At 49.3% G+C, this 6000-nt stretch overlaps 1 protein-coding gene across 1 annotated transcript in view; it reads left to right on the top strand.

Annotated features, from left to right (window-relative positions):
• The first annotated feature begins 1194 nt into the window (after positions 1-1194).
• The window catches only part of LOC115392108 (leucine-rich repeat and immunoglobulin-like domain-containing nogo receptor-interacting protein 1), a 28642-nt gene continuing 23836 nt past the window's right edge, over positions 1195-6000 (top strand). Inside the window, exon 1 of the mRNA XM_030096636.1 lies at positions 1195-1370. The gene's annotated coding sequence lies outside the window, so the exon portion shown is untranslated. The remainder of the gene's footprint in view (positions 1371-6000) is intronic.

The following is a 6000-nucleotide window of genomic DNA, read 5'->3' as shown; positions in this document are numbered from 1 at the left end:
AGTGGATTGGACAGAAGAGAAGACATTTCACTGATGGAATATTCACTCTGTCTGCCTAAGAAGATTCGGTCTGTGACTGATGGTTCACCTTCCTTTTTAAAAAAATACCAGCACAGATAAAGGCTCCGTTATGCATGAGACTCCATCCTGCTAGCAGGCCTCCTGGAAGAGCAGGCTGTGTGTTGAGAGTGTCTGCAGGAGGCTGTCTGCAGGATACGAAGCCCACAGTGCCACCAGGCCGTCAACAGTGGAACTGCTACTTTCTCACTGACACCTTCCTCCTCTTCCTCTTCCTCTTCCTCCTCCTCCTCCTTTCCTGCTCCCACCCCAGTCTCACTGAGCTTGTGGATGAAACATTTGCATGTTGCAGGAGGTAACATGAGCCATGATGCTCTGCAGTTTGCTCTGAAAATACACCTTTTCTTTTTTTTTTTAATGCGCCAAAATGCGCATAAACGGCTGTGTGCGCGCGCCAACAGGACAGAGAGATAAAGAGTTGGAGAGCTGGAGTCCGGACAGATAAAAGTCAGGTTAACCAATCTGCGCGGGGAAGGATAAGAAAAAAAGAGCGAGAGAGAAAGAAGGGATAACGGGAGAGCCTGCAAACACTGCGCAGCATCCATATGTGCAGAGACACCGCTCTGAACACCACACACACACACACACACACACACACACACACACACACACACACACACACACACACAGACGCAGGCAGACGCGCGCACACACATTGAGCAGGACACCGGGCAGAGTGCGTTCCGCTGATCATCTCCGTCCCTCCCTCCCTCCAGCAGGCGGATTGCCTGAACACTGACGACAGCCAGTCACACCGCGCGCTGGAGAGAGAGAGAGCCTCTGCATCAAGGAGCCGCGCGCCTGCATCGCGAGCGCTGCGTGGGAGTTGTTCTCTCTCTCTCTCTCTCTCTCTCTCTCTCTCTCTCTCTCCTCTCTACCTGCCATTTGCATTGCTTCTTTATTCTCCACGCTCCTCCTCGGGACGGGTTCGTGCGCACTGGGAGTCCCATTCACCGAGGGAGGATTGCGCGTGAATGTGTGTGGGTTCTTTTTTTTTTCTTCCTTTTTTTTTGAACTCCTGCTTGCTGTCACCTCGGAGCCGCGGTGTGTGGAGAAACTCAGCGGAGATCGGGGAGGAAACAGCTCGGGTTTTGCTTTTGGGCTTTGCTCTTCATCCATCTCGCTTTCTTGATTCTTTTTTTTTTTCTTTTATTTTCCTCTAATAATTGAAAAGCTGCCTTTGGAAAGCGATGGACTTGAGATAGTGCGTTTCTATCTGAGTGCTGGTGGCTGGGAGTTGCCGTCGGGGAGAAATGCGAGAGGATGCTTGGAAGCAGTGAAGGCTACAGCAGGTGAGTGTCTCACATCCAAGAAGAAAAAAAAGAAAAAAAAAACAGGAGGTCGGATGGATTTTGTGCAGTTCTAATGAGGACTGAGGCCGAAACGCAGATGCAGGGGGGGGGGCACTTTGAAGAAAAGCGTCTTGTGTGGACGCCTGGTGCGCCAGTGGCTCCAGTCCACGCAGGAGAGGGACTGGCTGTCAGTTCAGGCTCCTCCGATGTGCGATCTGCGGAAGAGAGAGACAAATATTCCTGAGAGTCCGCGGCGGTCTGGACAGAAGGGGTTGACAGGACAGAAAAAGGGAGATGGGGAGGAGGGGGGGGGGGGGGGGGGCTGGCGCATGTGTGTGTGTGTGTGTGTGTGTGTGGTTTAGGCGCGTCCTCTGCAGGTATAAACACATCTAATCCGCGCGCGCTGGAAATTAATTTATAGATTTGCTATCAATGCACATTTTTCGGAGTGACGGTTTAATCTGCCTCCCTGCTCCTCTCGGTGCGCGCTCCCGTCTGACAGGGACGCGGGCTTAGAGCATTAATCAAATTTAATTGTCCCGCAAATGTAAGTGTGTGTGTGTGTGTGTGTGTGTGTGTGTGTGTGAGAAAGACAGAGGGAGGGTGATGTGAAGTGTGCGTGCGTGTTGGGGGGGGTGAATTGCAAAAAATGTTATCTTAATCTAGCCTTTATTTGGCCACGCAGCCTCTGCTGAGATAACATTTGTCATTGTGTGGAAGTGTGAGGCAGTCGTGATCCTCCCGTGTGCCATTTTATTCATCTGCAAAGATGGCTATCTGTTAAATGGGCAGCATGGGGGGGGGGGGGGGGGGGGGGGGGGGCTTCTGCAGCAGTGTAATCCTGCTTTTTTTCCTTTTCTAGTCTCCTTTTTGACGTCCTCACTAACGATTTCAGACTTTTCAACCAGACAACAGCGGTGGGGCTTTCTAAATATAGCCTCTGTGTGCAGGACACGAGCTGAAAACTTGCATTTACGGTGCCACACTCCATCTGCTGTTTTGTTATTCAAGGCAGAGGGTGGGTGTGTGTGACAGTGGCCCCCTGAATTCCCCCCCCCCCCCCCCCCACCCCCACCACCACCGTTATTGTGGGCCACTGCATCTTATAATGTGTGTAATATATATGTCTATACGGTGCACACACACGTACACAAAAAAAGTGTTGCGGCACAGTTATCAGAAGGCTGTGATGCTGCTGCCGGACATTCATAAAGTGCTGTAGCTCTATTGGTTATAAATAGCCGAGGGAGCGGACAGCCAGATAGAACGGAGCAGCCTCCTATTGCTCCACGCATCAGCATCAGCGGCATCAGCGGCGCGGCGGCGGCGGCAGCAGACTCTCCGGGTTTATCAGGGCGCACAATCCCAGATGATAGATCGCTGATACACGTTGAGATATCACACAGCACTCGGGGAAGGGTGTGGCACACAGGGGAGGCGTCATGTGTGCATTACAGCCCGTCCACGCTGCTTGTTTCCCCCCTCAAAACTGCTACCTGACCCCCCCCTCCGTCTGAAGTGCCTCTGCTGGTGTTTGCTCTGCTCTGTGCTGTCAAGCCCAGCCCCGGCTGATACATCCTGTTTTTGTCAGTCTTCTTTGTTGATTTCTTTCCCCGATGGGGGACTCTGCTGACTCAATCGTGGCTGCTCTGCCGAGTGTGTGATCTGCTTTGTCCACACACCCCGGCCGCCTTCATTAAACAAATCTGCGGCCCGCTGACCTTGGCTATCTGCAGCTGTCAATGGATTCACCTCTTAGCCCTGCAGTAGGCTCACATGAAGCGAACGCCACTGCTCCTCTCCTGCCCCCTACAACATTAGGCATGTGTTGACATATCATATTGAATTACAACATGCTGATCAATGTTTGCAATAAGCTGAACCTCCACGCAGGGCAGATATATACAGAGTATCAGATATCACAGGAAAATGGTGCTGCTCAAAACAGTATTAGATTTCAGAGAAGCACAATCGTATCTTAGCATGTTTGTAAGTCTAATCACATTTAGGGAGGGCTGACAAACAAACCAATAAAAAGAAAAAAAAATGTGTCGGTGAGTGTGATTAATCATTCATGGGAGGAATCGGCCTCGCCGTGGCTGTGACAGCAGAGGACCGGGGCAGGGGAGCGGCGGAGGCAGGGTTGGTGGCGGCGGTGAGGGCCCGTCACGTTCGTGCACCGTGACTGACGGCAGCCTCGTCTTCTCACAAACACACTAAATGACCAAAAGTGTGAGCGAAGCGGCTAATGCGAGTTCATGACGTGTTCGCATGTCTCCTGGAGACACTCATACCTGGGTGTAAGCTGACCCTACCGCATTGACAAGGTGTTTATTAGCTCCCAGTTGGAGCCACGATGCCTGCATAATGCCACGATGACACAGTGCCGGGAGTTTTCACACGGACGGCAATTATGTTGTTTTCATAAGACCCGTCTGCGATGCCACCGGCTTGATAGTCGATCCTAGGCTGAGAGGCATGTTTATAAAAGGGCCTGCGTGGGATCATAGTAGCTGCTTGATGGGAGAGGGGAGGGGGACGGGGATCTTGTTCACAAGTCTCTGTCTTGTCCTTGCTGGATGTCTTTGAAACAGATAAGGAGACGAGCAGCTGCGAGTATTGTTTTGGGCGTCTTTTGTTGTTTTTCAGCACAGTCCCTGTACGTCTCGGGCTTGCTCACCTTTTGGGAGGGTGTCCCATACAATGTGGCCAGAGCCACATGAAATAGAACCTCAGCAGTATCAACAACAATTTATTCTCTTATTCCCCCCAGGACTTACCTGCCAAAAATGGCATCCAACTTATAAACACTGTGTGATTGTTTCGTACATACAGCACCTGGCTGTCATGCACGGGAGGTGCTTCTTCACAGATTCTCTGTGATGTGTTGCACTTTCCCCCACAGAAATGTGCTTTTCTTCCTTTCTTTGCAGCAGTGCACTTGCTGGAGTTGGTGTTTGTTCATTGCTCTCTCACAGTGACTGCAGCTTAATGGTCTGTGAGCCTCTAGATGGCCAAAAAAAAAAAAAAAAAAAACCCACCATGAAGCTCCTTTGTAAGACTCCAAAAAGATTCATGCTGCTACAATCAAAGCCACCCGAATGTCAGGGAACTCGACCTGGATCCCTACTGTTCCCCGGGGTAAACGCTGCTGTGTGTGAACACACAGGAGGAGCGTGTGGCACACCGCTGGGCTTCCTCTCCACCCGACCTTCATCAGCCTGATTCTGCCTTTCACTGTGAAATGCAATTTGTAAATACAGTTTTGTTCCCCTTAATCCTATGGCAGTGGACACATTAACGTAATCATCACACAAATTAATCCTGGATTTCACACTAATTTGGCAACTTGGTAGTTATTACACGTGAGACGCTGCATGTGTTGCATGCAGTGAAGCCAGCGTGTTCATGGACAGGCGCTGGCCTTAAAGGTCTTCCTTGCCTCCCTTGAATGTAGCAACAGAAAGAAAGAAAAAAAGTCAAGAAAATCAACCCATTTATTTTCATAATTAAATCAGTATATAAATGAATGCATAATGAAATGTCATTGCAGTGCAGAACATTGTTAGAGGCATGGTGGAGACATGTCCTAATGTCATACTTTCACATTAAGTTTATGTTAGCCTAAAGGGCCCATTCACATTTCAAGATTTACCCTACTCAGGAAAATCACACAAATGCATGTAATTCTCATCTGCGAGCAGCGATACAGTATATGAAGTACAAATACCCATCTGTTCCTCTTCTTGATACCTCACTTAATCCAATTAGGCAGGTTTTGAGCCAATTCCGGTTCAGAATGGGTAAAGAAGGGCGCGGGTAGTCCATCACCAAGCAAACACACTCCAGCAAATCATACATGCACACACACACACTGTTCTCCCAACTGGCAATTTTGAGTTACCATAAAAAAACCGACACACCCTCTGGAAGAACCAGCAGAAATCCACACAAAATCAAAGCGGTCGCTTCTTGCTGTGGATGCAAGATTGCCACCACTACACTCCTGTCTGGCCGCTTACAATATATTCAGCTGGATATATAAAATATATTTCTGCACAAAGGTGCTGTCGGAGGGTGCTTTCACCTTTCATGGCTGTTTGTGAAGAAAAGCAGGATTACAACAGGTTTGCAAATGGCAGCAGGCAGGAGAAATGGATTTTGAGTGCACCTCAGCAGGACTGTACGCAGCCTCTGTGCACCATCCATTGTTTTTGCTATAATAATGCTTTTTCTGCTGCCAATATTTTTTAATGCCGCCTTGAATTTCAGGGCTGTTAAACAGTTGCCAGCCGCCTAATCATTATCCAGGCTGAAAATGGCATCTTTACACTAACACTATCATTTTTGGGCATACGTCATTTAAAAGGAAATGGAGTTTGGACAAGGTCATGGGTCATGGTTTGTGTATTATGCTTACTAAGCGCTCTCTTTAGCCCTCTGGAGGGGACATTGATATCAGTGCATATGATACTAATGAGCACCTACTGCATGCTGGCACTTACGTTGCCAAGGAAGATTCAGAACAGCCATCGCTCGGATGATTGTGTGAGTGGTCACTCTGCCGACATCGCTAGTGGCTGTAAATTATATCGACAGAGGCCGCTGATGGCTTCAGTGGCGGTTTCGA

This window comes from Salarias fasciatus, chromosome 7 (assembly GCF_902148845.1).
Source record: "Salarias fasciatus chromosome 7, fSalaFa1.1, whole genome shotgun sequence".
Lineage (NCBI taxonomy): Eukaryota > Metazoa > Chordata > Actinopteri > Blenniiformes > Blenniidae > Salarias > Salarias fasciatus.
This window is presented reverse-complemented; position numbering and strand designations above follow the sequence as displayed.